The sequence below is a fragment of the Mastomys coucha genome, unplaced genomic scaffold (assembly GCF_008632895.1).
Source record: "Mastomys coucha isolate ucsf_1 unplaced genomic scaffold, UCSF_Mcou_1 pScaffold1, whole genome shotgun sequence".
NCBI lineage: Eukaryota > Metazoa > Chordata > Mammalia > Rodentia > Muridae > Mastomys > Mastomys coucha.
This window is the reverse complement of record NW_022196891.1, coordinates 33,011,929-33,029,428: the sequence shown is the minus strand read 5'-3', so window position 1 is coordinate 33,029,428 and position 17,500 is coordinate 33,011,929.

Here is a 17,500-nt window from a genome sequence, read left to right as displayed (position 1 = left end):
CAATTCCCAGCACTCGAATGTAGGTTTACTGCTTCCTCAGCACCAGGTATGTATGTGGTGCACAGTCATAAATGCAGGCAAAACACTTGCATCTGCAAAATAAAATAAATATATATATACACAAAGAAGAAGAAATGGGACAAATAAAAGACTAGAGAAATATAGAGATATAGCTTGCTAACTAGAAAAATCAGTATTTTTAAATTGTAATTATCTTCCAAATTAATTTCTGAATTTGGCATTTGGCTAGTGAATTCTAAAATTTGCATGAAAGATGCTTTTGATGAAAATTCAATGGTAAAGGAGGTATAATGGCCTGTCCCTGCAGGCCCAGAATTTGGGTAGTTGAGGCATTAGAACCACGAGCTTGAGGCTAGTCTGGATTACATACACAGACCATATCTTAAAGAGAAAAAAAAAGCAAAGAAATTGTCTCTGCCATGTGGGAAAATCTAATAGGAAGCTTTAATACTTACAACTAGCAATGATGTGGGGACAGACAATCAGATCGATAGCATCACATAAAGGGTTGTAAAATAGGACAGATCGTATGTTAAAGATACAACTGACACTGAATTCAGTAGGAAAGTTTGCAGAAGAACTGATTAATCATATTGAGAAAAAAAAAAACCTACCTATTCACACAATCCAGAGAGGAAACTTTTCTGGTAGAATGGAGATGACCCAGAAGAAGAATAGCAAGAGACATGGGCCGGAGGACTCAGGACGACTCACTAGTACTACACTCAACACAAAATAAAAATGTCCAAACACATTTGTGACGAGAAAAATGTCAGTCACACCCAAGACATCATGTGATGATGCCAAGTCCTGGGGTAGGGGTGGACCGGGAGAAACTCCTACATTAACTGCTGGGACCTTGAATGAGACCAGTTGAGTTTGAGAGCAATTTAGCAATGTGCAATTAGCTTGAAAACATGAATGTTCTTACCAACTCTTACACATCTGAGTAAATGTGGCATTACTTTTGACATTGTTTACAACAGGGAAAACTTAGAAACCATCTAAATTTATACCAATAGTAAAGTTGCCAAATGAGGGCGTCAAGGCCTGCTAGGCAGCTTTTCCTCAGGATTGACACATTCTTTCCGTTGACTTGACACATTCCCACCCGGAAGGAGGAGGTGGGGGCCCTTAAGACTCAGGAAACGAAAAGTGCTTAAGAGGTATCGGCAGCTGGGCAAGTTGCCAAGTCACACAAATCCCGCCCCACACTTAGGAAGACCCTGAACTGTTCTGAAGAGAAGCCACTTCAGTGACCTGTCTTCAAGCTGGTGGGGGTGTGGGGGCGCACCCCAGAAATACAACTCTCCTAAGTTGTCACTCCCCCTGGGATGGGCTTTTTGATGATGCCTTTGAGCCAACCACGTTCCTACAAATAGCTGCTCGCCATGCTCCTGTACTCATGGTGGCAAATTCACTGGCTCATCAAGGCAATTTAAATAGAGCTGTTTCTTGGCCCTGTCTGGAGTGAACGAGGCAAAGTCACACAATTTATATAAAAGAATTCTACACAACACCAATATGAACAAAGTTGAGCCATATGTGCCAACACAGGCAAATCACAACACCGATTGCCAAGTGCTATGGTATTTTTGATGTGAAATTTGAAAACACACGTCAGTAGGGTTTATTATAGTCATGTGCCCTAAAACTATAAAGTGACGAAAAGGAAAAGACGTCTGCTATAAAACGGTGTTAGGTGGAGGATGAACATAGTTAGCGTGAAGATCCGAATAGTCGTAACTCTTGAGTAACTCCCACACGTGTGCCCACGAAAATAGGGAGGTAAGAGTATACATAGCTCAGTGGTAGAGCACACATGATTGAGGACCTCCTCTCACTCCTAAGGGGTGTGCGTGCGTGTGCGTGTGTGTGTGTGTGTGTGTGTGTGTGTGTGTGTGTGTGTGTGTTGCTCATTGCTCAACAGGGTTCTACGCTTCCATATCGCTCCATCGTTGAAGGAAAGAAGCCAGTGAAAAAGCCCAATCGAGGTAGAGGCAAGAAGTAAAGCAGGCTTGATGCCCCGGTGTAGGGGAAGGCTAGGGTGGTGAGGTGGGAGTTGGTGAGTGGGTGGGGGACCACCCTCATAGAAGCAAGGGGAGGGGGTGGGATGGGGGGTTTGCAGACAGGAATCTGGGAAGGGGGATAACATTTGAAATGTAAATAAATAAAATAACCAATTTAAAAAAGGAAGTGAAGTAGAGACCACATAGGAATGCTGTGTACTGGCTTGCTCCCCTGGCTGGCCCTGTTACCTTTCCTATACAATCCACCTGCTCAGGGTGAGACAGCCCACAGTCAACTGGTCCCTTCTTCATCAATTAGCAACTTAGAAAAGAGCGAGAGCGAGAGAGCGAGAGCGAGAGCGAGAGAGCGAGAGAGCGAGAGAGCGAGAGAGCGAGAGAGCGAGAGAGCGAGAGAGCGAGAGAGAGAGCGAGAGCGAGAGCGAGAGAGCGAGAGAGCGAGAGAGAGAGCGAGAGAGCGAGAGAGAGAGAGCGAGAGAGCGAGAGCGAGAGCGACGGAGGGACGGAGGGGGGAAGGGAGGGAGGGAGGGAGGGAGGGGGGAAGGGAGGGAGGGAGACTGTTAATGTCTTAGGGTTTCTATTGCTGGGATAAAACACCATGAGCAAACAGGAAATTGGGAAGGAGAGGGTTTATTTGGCTTACACTTCCACTCTATAGTCCATGATTGAAGAAAGACAGGGCAGGAACTCAAACACGGCAGGAACCTGGAGGCAGGAGCTGATGAACACACCTTGGTGAATGTTGCTTATTGGTTCCTTCAGGCTTTCTTTCTTTCTTTCTTTCTTTCTTTCTTTCTTTCTTTCTTTCTTTCTTCCTTCCTTCCTTCCTTCCTTCCTTCCTTCCTTCCTTCCTTCCTTTCTTTCTTTTTCTTTCTTCCTTTCTTTCTTTTTTGGTTTTTCGAGACAGGGTTTCTCTGTGTAGCCCTGGCTGTCCTGGAACTCACTCTGTAGACCAGGCTGGCCTCCAACTCAGAAATTCGCCTGCCTCTGCCTCCCAAGTGCTGGGATTAAAGGTGTGCGCCACCACTGCCCAGCCAGACTGCTTTCTTATAGAATCCAGGACCATCATGGAAAGTGCAGAAGCCAGACAATGCTTTACTGCTTTACGTGACCATTAGAAACAAGACTAAAAGACAGACTCAGGAGCAGAATGTGACTTAACTCACTTAGGCCGGAGAAGTTTACAGTGTCTATTGTCTTCTACATTCTTATTTCAGAACGAGGAAATGGAGTTTGAGTTACACACCTTTACCCTTGGTGAAGTGTACACAGAAAGTCAAATTCACATCCTCAGGGCGCCTAGGGCAGTTTCTTCTTCTACCCCACATTATCCTCTCTGAGCTCCACATGCTAAACTGGCTTGAGAGAGACTCGTAAGGCACCCAGCCAGGACAGGAAGCTGAGCTTTTTCTTTTCTGTGTTTGTGTTTGTGTTTGTGTATGTGATGTGTTTGTGTATGTGATATGATGTGTGTGTGTGTGTGTGTGTGTGTGTGTGTGTGCATGGAACAGGTATAGATCTCGACCAGTCACAGTACATGTCTGAAGATCAGGTGACAGCTTCAGGGATGGTTCTCATCTTCCATCTCCTTTGATACAGGGTCTCTCTTGTCCACTTTTGTACAGTTCAATTGAGCTTTCAGCAATTTCCGCATTGCTTCCCCTCTCAGGGGCACACTGTGACATCAGCTGTCATGTGGGTTTGGGGGATAGGAGTTCAAGTCTTTGTGCAGCAAGCTTTTTACCTTCTGAGCCTTCTTCCCAGTCCTCTTCAAGGTTTTGAAGAAACGGGGCTTGTATGGCAAGGTTCTCTTCCTAGAAGTCGTTTAGTAGACTTGGTATTAGCAACTAAAGTGGAGACTTGAGAAGGAAAAATGTGACACTTGTATATAAATCTATTTTCCAACTCAGTTTGGTGCTGGACCTTGTGAGCCTAGGCTCAGTTTTCTACTGAGCTGTCCACACAGCCAGCCACGCATACTAATCCACTGTTGAGATATTCTGATTTGTTTGTAACAGTCCCGTTAACCGTCATGTGACTGCCTTTATCCACCCCCACCCCCACCCCCTTTCAGTAGAGTGAATGCTAGCACATTCTAACAGTAATGGTTTTTAATGTTTGGTTTCTCTTCTTCAGAGATGGTATATGCCTGAAGAAAAAAAAATTACAAAGTTAAAGAAACATAACCTAAATTGGTTGTATGATGCAGGGAGCTTGAAATTAGTTTTATTAGACTGTAAACCCAAATGTTTCCTGATTCATTGTGCTGGCTAGAGCAAAGTTGGATTCCTAAGCAGTCAGGGCATTGGGAGACACCAGGTACCGTTTACGTTTCTTTCAATGACTCTTGAGTTCTGACTGCATTCGCTCACAGCTCCCAGGCAGTTTCATTGGCCACAGCCTGGAGCATGAAGTGACTGAGTAGACCCATGAATGCTGCTTTGTTTGGGCAGAGTCCTGCTACAGTGAGGGCACAGACAAGCCCAACACTTGCCATTTAAACCTCCCTCTGCAGAGCTTTATAACTTGGCTGGAATGCCTAATTCACCATGCGGCTTAGCGGGGAAGGATTACCCATTACACTCTGAAAACAGACATACCAAGGGAGTCAAATCAGACATTTGAGCTTCGTTTTCTTTCTTCTTGTTTCTGTTCCCATTTGGGGGGGGGCATTTAAAAAGTGCTTTTAATGAGACATTTGATTCAAAACTATATCCTGGGCCAGGCTGCATTACATAACAGTTTTGCTTCTATTTGGAATCTAGTAAGAGTTAACATTTGCTTGGAAAAAGTGAGGCAACTTGGTTTTAGACAGTTTTTTTCAAGAAGTACCTGGGATCCTATTAACACAGTGTAAAAAACATCTCGTGGTTTAAAAATCACTTAACGTTCTAAGCTAAAATAAATATATTTTTTTAAAAAAATAGCAAAGACCAGCTGGGCAGTGGTGGTGCACGTCTTTAATCCCAGCACTTGGGAGGCAGAGGCAGGCAGATTTCTGAGTTCGAGGCCAGCCTGGTCTACAGAGTGAGTTCCAAGACAGCCAGGGCTAGACAGAGAAACCCTGTCTTGAAAAACCAAAGACCAAACAAACAAACAAACAAACAAACAAAACCCACACAGAGCCCTGTATTTTAATTCCATAAAACCATAACTAACTGAAGTGCTGAAAGCTTCAGGATGAACAGCCTTGGAGGTTACTTGGCTAGCCCTTCCTGTCCGTGGGCAGAACTGTCCCTGGCATTGTTTGCTTAAGCCTTTTCTCCAGGCCCACGGAGTGTCTGGAGAACACGATTCAACGCTATGAATTATGATTGCCTTATGCATCAATTTATCAGCTGGAGCAATGCAAAGTCCAAATGACTTTTTTCTTTCTAAAGTGAACACTGCTTTTTAATTTTCCTCAAGAGCTTTTTAAACGAGGACACGGTGGGGTACGTGTACGTGCATGCACATGTGCACGTGTGTGCACGTGTTACATGCATGTGAGTGTGTGGACACGTATACTTGTGCATACAAACTTGAAGGCCAGAAGAAGACGAGAGTTGTCTTCTATCGCTCTCTGCCTTGTTGCCTTGCGACGGACTCCCACGCTGAACTGAGGATTTCTGTTATAGTGAGGCTGGCTGGCCAGGGAGATGCCAGGACCCTCCTGCCTGCCAGCCCACGGTACTGGGGACATAAACACACACGGCCATGCAAAGCTTTTTATGTGGATGCTGGGAATTTAAAACCAGCTCATCACATTTGCAAAGCAAGTTATCTCCCCAGCCTCGGCATTCTTTATGCCTAGGTGTTGTGTGTGTGTGTGTGTGTGTGTGTGTGTGTGTGTGTGTGTGTACGGGGGACAGAATCAAGGGCCTTAAGCTTGAACAAAGACGCCATCGCTGAGCTAAATCCTTAAACCCTTGATACTCTTTTAAAAAAAGGAGGGGGGAGTTTAATTCATGCCAGGTGCTTGTTCATTCAGTACTCCAATTAAAAACGAAGCACTGGGTGAAACTTTTACAGTTAGTTCTTTTTTATTTTTAGTACTGAGGGTTGAGGCCAGAATCTCACACCTCCTAAACCAGTGGTTATCAACCTTCCTAATGCTATACTATTTAATAAAGTTCTTCATGTTGTGGTGACCCAATGATAATTTTCGTTACTACTTTATAACTGTAATTTTGCTACTGTTATGAATCATAGTGTAAATATTTTTGGAGATAGAGGTTTGCCAGAGAGGTTTGTGACCCACAGATCTTGAACTGCTGTGCTAGACAAATGTTCTCTCACTGAGCTGTATTTTCAGCCTACAATTAGTTTTTGTGTTTCAGAAGAGATATGGAGAGTCAATAAAGTCCAACTAAACACACTCTACTTGGAGAGTTTATGGCTTTATCACATGTAATTATGCCATAAATGATATGCAATCCATTAGAAATAAATTGGAAGTGTCAAGTGCGAAATAATTTATTGACTGAAGTGAATTGCCCCAAGATAGGACACGAACTGTAGCTGGTGGCCCTTCGTGCATGCTTGCTGAGATATGTACCCTCCGAAAGGAGGAAAAAGTGATTAAAATCCGTATTTGTGGAGCCACAAGAATAAATGTTAAGTCAAAGATATTGCATATACTACCAAGATCCTTTTCATTTATAAATACCTGACTGACAGGTAGAGTGGACAATTCTGTAAGAAACTTTGCCATGCTAACACAAATGCTTGGAAAAGCAATACCAATAGTCTCTATTTGAGTGTTTTTAGTGGTTCATCTCATCTCTGTCAGCAAGTTTTCTTGTTGACAAAAGACAATGAGGCCTTGATGATCCATTCTTTTTCTTTGGTTCATTAATAAAAGCAACTTATAATTGGACTACACATAGTTGTTTCATTTTTGTGGCTGATTTTAAATGTTCCCTAAACTTGACTGTGCAATTGATATTTCCAGAATATTATTAATATGTTTGTATCACTACTATTAATTATTATATTAATAATTGAATTAAATTAATTATCTATATTATTAACTATTTCGGTATTGTTAATATATTTCCAGTTCATTTAGAATCCTTGTGATGTCTATCCACAGTGGGCACAGAAAGGAGGGAACAGGTTGCAGACATTCGGGCATTGGACATCCTCCAGGCCTGTGCGTTCAAGGCTTGGTCTTGAGATATTGCTGTTGGGAAGTAGTGAAGCTTTCAGAAGGGGCCTCCTCACGGGAGGTCGCTGAGAGATGCCCTTGCGGGACGGTAGCAATGGGCATCTCTCTTTTGCTTTCTTGCTTATGGTGATTTGGCTCCACCACATGCTCCTTCTATGTGTGCTACCTTGTCATATGCCCAGAATCAACAAGGTCATCAAATCCTGGAGAAAAGCATCTAGAGCTATGGGACAAGCTCGTTTAAAAGTGTATTTATTTAACAGGGGAAGATTGGGAGTGGAGAGAGAACATCTGTCGTATAAACGTCATAGAATTGCGCTCGGAAGGGCCTGGTTAATAATATAAACATCAAAGCTGTTTTCTTTGGACTAAATAATCCAGAGTATTTCCAAGAATCTTTTCTTTTACCTGAAGTGAGGGTGTGAAGGTTATGTGTTTAGGGGAAGGATGTGTGGGAGTACTAAAGCAAATGTTCTACCCCTGACTTTCACTCTCAAGCCTTTGCTACGCAACTCCTCATTGCTACTAGATGAAGCAAAGAAAGCAAAAGATAGGGGATGAGGAGAGAGACTGAGACAGACACAAAGAGAGACAGGGTAAGGGCAGGGAAGGAGAGGAAGGAGATCAGAAAGAGGTGCTGAGTAGGCGAAGTAGTAATACACAAGGGGGGGGGGCACTTGCGTGGTGGTTGATGGGAGAGCTCAAATTCTGGTACCATCTTCTTCTGGCTTGACCCCGTCTTCTGGCTTACTGTTGTACCCTCTTTATTAATCAGTCTGTTGCTGCATAACAAATTAACCCCAGCGATTACTCACAGTTTTTGTGGGTCGAGAGTCCAGGAGCAGATTCACTACATCATAGGGGTCCAATCTCACAGGAGGTGGTAGGTTAAACTGCTGCTCTCGGAAGACCTAACAAAGACAGACAGACTTGCTCATCGCATCATTGTTGGCGGGCCTCAGTTCTTTGCCAAATGTGCCCCACAATAGACTGCTGAATATCCTTCCAACACAACAGCAGGATTCGCCTAAGAGAGACTGATTCTAGAGGTTCAGGAAGAAGCTAAAGTGCATTTTCCAGCCAGTCTCCAGTGGCTTGGTCATGAACACTGTCTTTAGGCATCTTTCTGATTCTTTGAGACTGCCTCTTTTGGTACAGCCTACACTCAAGGAAGAGACTCAGCCTCTACCCTTTTAAGGGAGTATCAAAGTCCTTGTGGTCTTAATTCAACTTGTCACATCGCTAACTCATCCTCGGCTTGCCAAACTATTCGGCTCTCCGTTCTTTTGTGGGATAAAGTAGCGAATTAAAGTTACTGCTAGAAGATTGCTAGCTTTTATCCTAGCAATCTTCTGTACAATGCATAATGAAAATTGCTGGCAAAAAAAAAAAATTTTGCATAAAAGCAAAAAAGCAAGCATGGCTTAAGCAGCACGCAGCGAACTCTGTAATAGATGAGTCATTTTGTCCTAGAGAATCACTCTTTAAAAAAAAAATTAGAATGAGCTATAAAAATGTAACTCAAGAAAGCTAAGCTTGTTTTAAAAAATAATGGCCATAAAGAAAAATTTATAATAGCAGAGGCTGTTGTGAAGATTTGATGCAAACAACACCACTGTATAATAGAAATCAAAGTCAGAAGTAGCCGAAGGGGATTGCAACCCCAGGAAGAACAGTATTGACTAACCAGACACCCCCCCACCCCACCCCCCAACCCAGAGCTTCCAGGGACTAAACCACCAACTAAAGAGTAAACATGGAGGGACCCATGGCTCCAGCTACATATGTAGCAGAGGATGGCCTTAATCTGGCATCAATGGGAGGGGAGGCCCTTGGTCCTGTGGAGGATCAATGCCCTAGTGTAGGAGAATGCTAGAGTGGTGGGTGGGTGGAGGAGCATCCTCATAGAAGCAGGAGGGAGGGAGGATGGGATGGGGTGTTTGTGGAGGGGAAACTGGGAAGAGGGCTATCATTTGAAATGTAAACAAATAAAATTATTTTCAAAAACGAAACAAAACAAAACAAGCAAAAGAGAAGCCAAGGTCAGAGGGCTGGGTCACTGGTTGAGAGCACTTACTGCTCTTGCACAGTACCCAACTTCAGTTCCCAGCACCCACACCTATCAGCTCACAGCTTCCTGTAACTCCAGTCCAGGGGTATCTGACGTCACTGTCTTCTCATGAGTGCAGATCCTCATCCAGACAAAGGCATAATTAAAAATAACAAACCCTTTTTTAAAAAAAAATTAAATCTCTCCTGCAAATTCATCTGGAAAAGAATTAATACCAATACAGATAGAGAGAGTCTTAGTAAATCAGCAAAAGAAATTTTTAAAAAGGAGTTTAATTGCAGAATAGAAGAAAAAAGCTCTATCAGTTTAACAATACTTTGAAAACATCATCCCCACAATCAACTTCGTTAGGACAGTTTTGATGAAAATCTTGTGTCGGTGACCTGGAGCAAAACTGCTTAAGATTAGAACCCAGGTATCTAAGTGTCTGTGGAAATAAAATATTTGCAACAGTACTCTTGTTCATTCATCATGCATATAATAATAACCTTTAGGGTAAAAGGGTTCTGGAAGGAATTTAGAGCAGAAACTGTTGAAGAACAGATTGACAAGGAGGCCAGGTATGTAGCTCAGGGGTAAAATGCTTGCCTCCCAGACTTGGGCTCCCAAGTTCTACCCCCAGCATAAACAAAAAGAGAAATTTGTTTTTCACTTGATTATAGAAAGGTAAGTACAATCCCAAATGATATAACCAGTGTATTTAAAATAAGAATGAAATTGGATGTGGTCATGTATATATGTAAACCCAGCACTTAGGAGGCTAAGGCAGAAGAGTTGCCGATAGTATGAAGTTAGCCTCGGCTACTTTGAGCCCAGGGTAGCCTGGGCTATAGAGTAAGTTCTTGTCTTAGGGAGAAAAAGCAAAAGCAAAAACAGAACAAACCCAACAAAGAAAGGCTGGAGAGACGGCTCAGTAGTTAGGAGTGCTTACTGCTCTTGCAGGATTGGTTTCTAGTGGATTGTAATTGCCTGTAACTCTAATTCTGGGGAATTAGATGCTCTCTTCTGGGCTCTGTGGGCTCCTACATCCATATGGTGCACATAAACTCATGCAGACTCACACATACACATTTTTTAAAAAAGTCTTTAAAAACCAAGATAGAAAGAAAGAAAAGAGAAAAAAGGAAAGAAGGAAGGAAGAATGACAATATATGGAAAAAATTTTGGAAAGTAATAACATTTGGTTGACAGTTGATTAATTTTTTTAAAGATTTATTTATTATTATGCATAAGTACACGTATCTGTCTTCAGACGCACCAGAAGAGGGTATCAGATCTCATTATGGGTGGTTGTGAGCCATCATGTGGTTGCTGGGATTTGAACTCAGGACCTTTGGAAGAGCAATCAGTGCTCTTACACGCTGAGCCATCTTACCAGCCCCAAGAGTTGATTCTTATGTGTAATATATAAATATACAATAAATTAAATAATTATATAAATTAAGTTGATAACTATAATTTGTCTTTCACAAATCAATATGAAAAGATGAAGATTCTAACTGAAAAATTAATGAACCTTCTAACTGAAAAATAAGAAATTGACTTCATGAGAAAAAAAGCAAATAAAATTATGAAGAAATCTTTAATACAACTAGTTAGCAATTAAAAAATACAAATAAAAACATGGACTCTTACAAACTACTGTTGTATATAAAACTGGTGCAACCAATGTTTTCCTTTTGTTTTTGTTTTTGAGACAGGGTTTCTCTTGTACCCTGGATGTCCTCGGACTTGTTTTATTGACCAGGCTGCCTGGCCTCAATTCGGGGATTCAACTGCCTCTGCCCCCAGTGCTGGTATGAAAAGTGTGTGCCATCATGCCCTGCTTGTTCTATAAAGCTGAAGACAGGGATGAGTCAGTGATTTCTATTCACAGATTTATCCACATCTGAGACTAATAAACAAAGTAGGCACAGATGTAACAGATGAATGTGTAAGGGTGTTCCTCATAGCACACATTCATACAAACGAAACTAGAGAAATATCAAAATAGATGTTAACTAAAACTTGGTTATAGTAAAAAAATGATACATCTATACAATCAAATCTTATTATGTATTAAACTGATGTTTCAGATAGAGGTTCACTCTGATGAAAGGCTATCACTGCCCCTTCTTATGTGAAATGGAGTGTTTGGTATGAGAGCCTCTCAGAGCAGGAGGAGCAGGAGGAAATGGAAGGCCAGACAAAGAATACTCCTGCGTGATGACACCACGGGCTTTTGGTCCATTCACTTTGCTGTAGTTTCTGTATCAAGTAAAGCAGTATGGATTGTTTTCATCCTAAAAATAAAAGTTAAATTGTACGTATAAACATTCTCCACTGTAACCAGAAGACCATGTTCTAGTTTTTTTTTTCTTTTTTTTTCCTGGACTTTATTTATTTTATTTTATTTACTTATTTTCGAGACAGGGTTTCTTTGTGTAGCCCTGGCTGTCCTGGAACTCACTCTGTAGACCAGGCTGGCTTCGAACTCAGAAATCTGCCTGCCTCTGCATTCCGGGTGCTGGGATTAAAGACATGTGCCACCACTGCCCGGCTTTGGACTTTATACAGAAGTCTTTTAAGTTGTTTACCTGGTTTTCTCACTTCCTGATTGAAAAAAAAAAATATGTCCCTACTGGGCAATATTTAAATACAGGTCTTAGTTCTTGTGTATCCACAGCTCTGCTCCCATTCTGGCTCCTCTCTCCCACTACCAAATTAATTGAAGCATCCATGTGGCTCATACAAAGTCAACAGTTGCTCGACTCCCAGGAGTAAGCCCAGGTGAGCCCCCGTGTGTGACATTCACGCACACGCTTGCTGGACGAGAGTGGTTATATTGCCTTTTGCAGACATCCAGGCAATTCTTAGTTTTTACTTTTATTTATTTACAAGTGGCATTTATTATCCTGAATGTGCTCATTTAATTTAATGTAACAAATGTCCCACAGTGCCAGAAGAAATCTGCTTAAGCTGATTTAAAATGGATTAACAAGAGCACTCGGGGATTTTTCTCCTATTTTAAAGGAACCTCTTTAGTTTGGGAATGGAAAGGGCTACCTCTGCACATCTTTATCCCCCTGGGCCCCTAGGCATTTTGTTGCTTTGCTTTTCTTGCTAATTCTGGCTTGTATTTTGAGCAACATAAAAGCAAAGTATTTCTCAAAGTTATCTAATTTCTCAAAATGGTCTAAATTGTGTAGAGAGTATCGTTTCAGGTTTCAGAAGCTTTTGTCTTGTCAAATTTCCCCTTCTAGTTTTTTCCAAGGCCTTTAAGTGGACAACAGAAGACATTAAACAGGAAGTTACATTCCTCTGATCTAGAAAATTAGGAGGAAGAGAACAGATGACAAACGGAAGTCAGGAGATGGAAGGCTAATGTTTTGTTTCTGTGAATTCCAAATCCTTCTGGTATCCTAGTTTAAAGATCAAACACCACAGAGAAGTGTAGTTTGTCTTTCCAGCTGGAAGGAAGAAGATGAGCACTTCCTGCGATCCACTGATGGTTCAAATTCAATTTCAAAAGAGCTCCACCAATGTTTAAGCATAACCTTCACTCTTGCTTTAAAAAAGAAAAAGGACTTGTGTCTTGAGACACGGAAAACAGAGAAAGACTCAGCTCTTGTGCTATGACTTGGTCCAGTAGCAACACGTTAGGAATCATAACAATAACAATTTCCATAGCAAATACGAAGCATACATAATTGATTTTTGCTTTGCATTTCTGGACGAAGTAGGGACTGACTACTTTTGTTTACAATTAAGAAGTATGCCATCTGGTTCACTTACCAGAGTCATGGCCTTTGGATTCTGAGATCTCACAAAGCAATCAAGTTTGTGAATGAATGACTGAACCAACTGAAGAGGAAGGACCCTTGTCAATCTTCTTGTTTTATGAAATGAGGACAGTTCAACCATTATCTGCAACTACTATTATTTTACAGCAAATGGATATTTTAATGAGAATTAAATTAATTTTAAGGTCTTGAGGATAGTTTACCTTTATATGTATGGGCAAGTGTTGAAGAAGGCCAAGACAAGCCATTTGTAGAGGAACCTCAAAGTCAAGTCACATACTTAGACCTTTGTCTGGTAAGCAGCGAGTACAACAATTCTGGGACAAGACACCAGGAAGCAAAGGTTTGAGCACTGATGATGCTGTCCTCCTAGAACCATGAGGAATTCCTCAATCCTTGCAAGCCTGCATCTCCCAGCTATATGGTGAGGCTAATGGCTACACTGTGTGATAGTTTATGGTTGAGCTGGGTGAGAGTCGGAATGTGAAAGGCCTGACACGCATGCATATCTAAACTCACTGAGGTTTGCTGACACTTCAGGAAGAGGAAGATTAGGGGGCTAGCCTGTGACTTCAAGGGAGAGAGGGACTGAGAGTGAAAGCAAAAGAGAAGATTTCAGGAATGGAAGAGGGTAGGTAGACATGAGAGATTGTTCTTTTAAGATGTAGTCTGTCTGTCTGTCTGTCTGTCTGTCTCTCTCTGTCTGTCTCTCTCTCTGTCTGTCTGTCGTCTCTGTCTCTGTCTCTGTCTCTGTCTCTGTCTCTCTCTCTCTCTCTCTGTGTGTGTGTGTGTGTGTGTGTGTGTGTGTGTGTGTGTGTGTGTACATGGGTACTCGTGGAGACCATGCTGAGAAACGAACTCCTGCCCTCTCCAAGAGCAGCAAGCGTTTTTTTAATCTTAATGAGCCATCTCTCCAGCCCTGAAGTAGAAGATATTTGAATTGCTTTGATGGCATGAGATGAGAAAGGAGGAGACTGGAGGAAAGAGAAAACATTTTAAATACACAAAGTATCATTAGCAAAGTATCATTAGTTGAAAGGCCAAGTGAGGGGCCTATTTGATTTGATTCTTTTATTTGATTTTATTTTTTTAGACAGAGTTTCTCTGTGTAGCCCTGGCTATCCTGGAACTCATTCTATAGACCAGGTTGGCCTTGAACTCAGAAATCTGCCTGCCTTTGCCTCCCAAGTGCTGGGATTAAAGGCGTGCGCCACCATCGCCCCGCTTTATTTTATTTTTTTTAACTTTGTTGGATTTGAAGCCTTAGAGCTATTGTGGATAAAGATGTACAGCATTCTTAACAAGTTAAAATAGGGACCAGGAGCTGAGATGCACATCAGCAAATTGTGTAGGAAGAGTGGACCATGAAGATGTCATTTGGAAAACCTCTGTGGTGGCATACACCTATGCCAGCAACGAAAGGAGGGACAGGCCTGAGAGTTCAGGGATAACCTAGGCTACCTAGAGAGACCCTGTTTCAAAATGTCCCTACCCTAATAGAGATTACTGTGATACCAAAGGAGTGAGAAAAAAGGAGAAGTAGGAGAATGAGTGGGGGCTGGGGGGGAGGTAGGAAGCAGAAGACTGGGAAGGGGAGGAGAAAAAAAAGGAGGAGGAGGAGGGGGGGGGGAGGTAAACAAGGATTGAATCTTGAGCAGTTCCTCCACAGAGCCGAGGAACACAGGAAGGGGGTCAGAAGGGCAGCAAAGAGAGGGACTTGAGAAGTGAGAGAACCAGGTGCTGACTGGAGGGCCACAGAACCTGCAGGAGTCAGGTGTATGAACAAAGGGGCATTCATCAGTCCTGCGTGCCACAGAAGTCAAGGGAACAAGAGCAGAGAGTCACAACAAGATGCGATGGCTCGTGGGGGAAGTCCCTGCAGTGTGACAAGAGCAGGAGACACATTTCCAAGAAGCAGGGAAGTGTTAGCTCAAAGAAATGATTAATTACTTTGGATAAAGATGTATATGGATTAAAATGAAGCAAAAACAATCAAACAGTGGTCCCCTCTTTCCCTTTAACACTTTGTATATTGGTTAAAGTATCCAGGCTGTTCCATATATTGTTTGTTCTGCAGTGTTGCGGGGTCAAACCTTAAGCCTAAGCAGGCTAAAAGCATGTACTACCAATGAACCACATCCTCGGCTTTAAAAAAAGTGTATATGTATGCATATATGTATGTAGAATGTGCTGTCATCCTGTGTGTGTGCATATGTAGATAGAATGTGCCATCATCCCAAGGTGTGTGTGTGTGTGTGTGTGTGCATGTATAGAGAATGTACTGTCATCCCAAGGTTCTGTATCTTTCTTCTTTTACTTGACCATCTGGTGTTATAGAGATCTCTCAGTATGCCACAGCAGACCCCTCTGTGTACCATTTCTTAGCAATCAGTTCTCTACCAGTGGACATTTGGGTTGTAGTTAAAAAAAAAAAAAAGGACATTCCTCTCAGTTATGGAGAAGCCACTCTAGAGCTCCGACCCTTGCTGCCTGCTACAGACTTTGCGGGTGTGTGTTGACTAAACCCCAGGAGCTTCTGTATTTACCCAACAGCAGTTACATCCACGCACCTCTCTCCAGAGTTCTTCCCTTTTGCATTTGCATCTCTGGCTGGAGGATCACAGCTCCTGCTCTGTAATCTCCCTTCAACTTTCTGCACGATAAAGCTTGGTAGGAAGTAACAAGGGCTCTAAAGATGTAAAGCGTGAATGCCCGCATGACTGATTTGACCTTCATTTGCAATCTTGGAAGGGCTATAGATGCTGTCTCCGTGGTAACTGTTGACACAGGAGGTACCCTAGATGCTGCCTGGGGCCACCTACTTTTATAGCAGTGAAAATCTGAAAGCAGAGGACGGTTCTGGCAATCACACCGCACAAATAAAGAACAGGGTTGGCCTGGAGGTTTTATTTGTAGCCCAGTAATGTTCCAGTTGCCTCCAAACACTCTTACCTCCCTTCAATGGTGTTTAAAGATGGTGACTGCTTTACTTACTACCATTGACTTGGGAAAGTTGGTTTGCATAAGGAATAATAAAGGAACAGTTTGTTATAGGATCTGGGGAAATCCAGTGCTGGACCTGGGAACCTGGAGGTAGGTTTCTCCCTTCTGTGTAGACAGTGATTCACGGTGTGGCTCTGCGAAGTTCTGTGGCCTCTGTGTGTTTCTGTCATTCCAGATACACACTGGAACTGTTGTCAAGATTGATGAGGTAATTCTTGTAAAACTTTGTTAGGTCTTCATATGAGAGCCACAGCTGCATCTAGAAATGAAACATAGAGACAGGTGCCTCCGTCTCACACTGGCCTCTCAGAGGCAGCTAAACATCCAAGTAAACCCATTAATGTTATCGATTAGCTAAGAATTCCCTCACACCCCCTTATCTGGTTAGTGTGTGTGTGTGTGTGTGTGTGTGTGTGCATTCTTGTGGTAGAACCTAGGACCCTGTGCATATTGAATGATCTACCACTAAGCTGTCTCTCTAAACCCTATTCTTAGCCTAGATGAGTCGGTTTACTTAAGTCTAGCTCCTAAGTTTCAACAACCTAAGGTCTTCTAGTTACTTAAGCCTTCTTCCCAGTGGTTTCGTCTACCATGAGATAAGGGCTGCAGTGAGATTAAATAAGTTAGTGTATGGAGAACCAAGCCTGGTGCATACAGGTGCCCAGTGAGTGGAGCTGCTTCTCTGTAACTATGAATGGTTATATAGATATGATTGAGAGATCTCTCCCCCCCCACTCCTCTCTCTCATACACACACACACACACACACACACACACACACACACACTCACACGATTTAAAATATTTCTCCCTCTCCTCTCTGTCTCTCTCTGTCTTTGTCTCTCTGTCTCTTTCTGTCTCTATCTGTGTCTGTCTGTCTCTGTCTCTCCCTCTCCCCTCCTTCCTGCCCTCTCCCACCCTCTCCTTTCCTTTTGAGGAGAAGAGTCTTCTGTGATTCTGGCTGGTCTTAACCTCATACCTATCTTAGGATAGTCTTGAACACCTGATCTTCCTATCTACACTTCTCACGGACTGGGATTCCTGGTGTGCTCCCCCAGATCCGATGCTGAAGGCCAAATCCAGAGCTCCTTATATGCTAGGAAAGTCAACTGAGCTAGACTACAATGATGTTTTCTGTGGGGGGAAATAAAGCTTTTAACCTTTGGTGACACAGATCTGGCATTTTAGATCCTACAGGCTCTGTATTTCCATTAAGAATTTGATGTCAGCCAGGTGGTGGCGGTACATGCCTTTAGACCCAGCACTCGAGGCAGAGGTAGGCAGATGCCAATCTCTGTGAGTTCAAGGCCAGTCTGGTTTACAGAGTGAGTTCCAGGACAGCCAGGGCTATATAGAGAAATCTTGTCTTGAAAAACCAAACCTGCCGGGCGGTGGTGGCGCACGCCTTTAATCCCAGCACTTGGGAGGCAGAGACAGGCGGATTTCTG